Source organism: Phyllobates terribilis, unplaced genomic scaffold (assembly GCF_046119375.1).
Source record: "Phyllobates terribilis strain yellow unplaced genomic scaffold, ASM4611937v1 Scaffold_160__1_contigs__length_4322635, whole genome shotgun sequence".
Classification (NCBI taxonomy): domain Eukaryota; kingdom Metazoa; phylum Chordata; class Amphibia; order Anura; family Dendrobatidae; genus Phyllobates; species Phyllobates terribilis.
This window is the reverse complement of record NW_027362920.1, coordinates 139,021-142,059: the sequence shown is the minus strand read 5'-3', so window position 1 is coordinate 142,059 and position 3,039 is coordinate 139,021. Positions and strand designations below refer to the sequence as shown.

The window sequence follows — 3,039 nt, the reverse complement described above, 5'->3', positions numbered from 1 at the left end:
TGTATGGCCCCCTCATCCTGGTATGCTTGGCACCCCCTGTTCCCTGTCACGCTGCTCATAAAAAAAATAAACAATCATACTCACCTCCTCTCTCCTCCAGCGCTGTGTTCCCCGAACATCCACGGGTCTGCACATCCCTAATAACAACTGCTCCACATGAATTATTCTCACTGAATGACATCACACAACATGGAGCTGACTCTCACGCTTACCTCGTCTCTTTTCCCTCTTTTCTTCATTTTCTGAGATTTCTTGCTCTATACTCAGATATATTGAAGATTTTCTTTCCACGTCAGCTGGAATTTCTAATCAGAAAGTAAAAAAAAGCCCTCATTAACAATATATTCTTATAGGATCTGCTTTGTGTCCATAATGTAAGTAAAGGGACGACTTATTACTTGATACCACTGTGCGGTCACTGTGGCTGAACGGCAGAGGAATCTTATTCATAAAGAGGTCAGGGATCATTGTTAGCCATCATATATGTGACGGTCCGTACTGGACATCTAGTGTCTCCCGGAGGTCTGTGTTACTGTTCGGGTTCAACAGTCCGAACAAAGCTTGTTGAAAGGATGCAGCACAGCCAATCAACAAACTTTTCTGGTGTGGGCACTTCAGGCCCCATCACAGCCATGCCAAGTATTGGTATGCCTGTGATTGGCCGGCGCAGTATAAAGGGGACCCCACGTCATTTTTGGGGGTGCCCCCCCTTTTAATAATCAGTGAAGGCTATGCAGACAGCCGTGAGCTGATATTAATAGCCTGGGAAGCTTCATGGACATTGGCCTCTTCCCAGAATAATAACACCAGTCCCGAGCTGTCTGCTTTCCCTCATGTGGGCATTTTTTTATTTTATTTTTTAAATTATTATCTAAATACATGTACAGTAAGCTACACACACACACTGCACTAAATTATATATCTCACTGACAAATTTCTAACTATGCATAGGCACCGGCTGGTGAATACCGTATTTTTCGGACTATAAGACGCACCTAAGTTTTAGAGGAGCAAAATAGAAAAAAAATGTAAGCAAAAAATGTTGTCATGATGCCCTGTTAAGCTGGAGGGGGTCTGCTGCTGACACTGTTATAGGGGTAATGTACCCCACTTCTGTTAATATCCCCCATCCTGGTATATATGGCCCCCTCCTTCCTGTTATATGTGGCCCTCATCCCCATCCTGATATGCAATGGCACCCTAATCCACCATTCTGGTATGCATGGCACCCCAATCCCCCATCCTGGTATGCATGGCCCCCTCATCCCTCTTCCTGGTATGTATGGCACCCTTCATCCTGTTATGTATGGCGCCCCCGCACACCAATCCTGGTATGTATGGCACCTTCAACCCTCTTCCTGGTATGTATGGTACCTTCATTCCTCTTCCTGGTATGTATGGCACTCTTCAGCCCTGTATGTATGGCCCCCCTCATACTTCATCCCTGTATGTATGGACCCCCTCATCCCGGTATGTATGGCCCCCCTTCATCCCTGTATGTATGGCCCCCCCTCATGCCTCATCCCTGTATGTATAGTCCCTCTCATCCTTGTATGCATTGCCCCCCTCATCACTTATATGCATGGCCCCCTCATCCTTGTATGCATCGCCCCCCTCATCCTTATATGCATGGCCCCCTTCATCCCTGTATGTATGGCCCCCTCATCCTGGTATGCTTGGCACCCCCTGATCCCTATCACGCTGCTCATAAAAAAATAAACAATCATACTCACCTCCTCTCTCCTCCAGCGCTGTGTTCCCCTCTGTGCCGGAATATTCACTGCATGCGTGGGGAGCAGTGACCACTCATTTTCCCTAATAGTTTGCACGTGGTAGCCGCAGCGCGGCTCCTGCTGCGCTCAGCTGTCTGTGTGCCCGCTATTAAAGTCCCATGAATATTCACCACATCCCGTTCGGGTTCGGGATCACATTAGGGTAACATTCTTGAGCCTGATGGACCCGAACATCCACGGGTCTGCACATCCCTAATAACAACTGCTCCACATGAATTATTCTCACTGAATGACATCACACAACATGGAGCTGACTCTCACACTTACCTCCTCTCTTTTCCCCCTTTTCTTCATTTTCTGAGATTTCTTGCTCTATACTCAGATATATCGAAGATTTTCTTTCGACGTCAGCTGGAGTTTCTAATCAGAAAGTAAAAAAAAGCCCTCATTAACAATATATTCTTACAGGATCTGCTTTGTATCTTTCCTGTATATAGTAGAATTGTTCTACTCCTGTCCCCTATACATCTGGTAATCTGGAAAAACTTTACAAAATTAGGCAAATAGAGATACAGTATGGGCCTATGGGCAACATAATTGGAATCCATGAAACATGTATAACATAGAAGACCACTAACAAAAATACCATATGAAAGTATTTGAGCCTTGACATCAACATTCTCATTTTTTGTGCTGTAGACATGTACATACCTGACAATGGGGACGAGGGTGGCAAGCTGGTAATAGCATCATCTCTAATAGACACAGGAAAAGATTCTTTCTGCCTGTTTGGAAGAAAATAAACGTGTAAATTACAAGTAAATTCGGTATAGAAGGGGTTGTCTCACTAGATTAACATCAACAATAAGGCCTATTAGGATATATAAGAGTTATGGTAGGGAAGGTTTCCTACTCAAAACTACCTTCTATAAAGCAGAGCGAAAAACCACTACCAAGAATGGCTGGCATGTAGTACTACATCTCTCCTACAGTGTGGGCATCACTAAAAGTGCATGACTGGCTGCAATTATGGGCTGTCACCACCAGAGGTTTCTGAAGCTAAAAGCACAATGACTGCTAATCACGGGCGATGCATGCTGTATTTGTTGTTATGGTATTTATGTCCTATATTTGGGTTTGTGCATATATATTAGTATGAAGCTCCCAGTAATGACCTTAGAATCTACTCACATTTCTGAGATGCTTGTGCTGGATGCCGGGGTACACTCTGGAGGGGACTTGGGATCCTCATTGTTCATCCTCCTAGTAGCGGTGGTACAGAGCTAAATGTGGACAACAAGAAGAT

At 44.7% G+C, this 3,039-nt stretch overlaps 1 long non-coding RNA gene across 1 annotated transcript; it reads right to left on the bottom strand.

Moving 5' to 3' along the window:
- Positions 1-219: 219 nt before the first annotated feature.
- LOC141207024 (uncharacterized) lies at positions 220-2,505 on the bottom strand. The gene is made up of 3 exons (XR_012277453.1): positions 2,445-2,505; positions 2,061-2,153; positions 220-305 (listed from the first exon to the last, which is right to left on the bottom strand). It is a non-coding gene; the product is annotated as an uncharacterized lncRNA (long non-coding RNA).
- Positions 2,506-3,039: the final 534 nt, after the last annotated feature.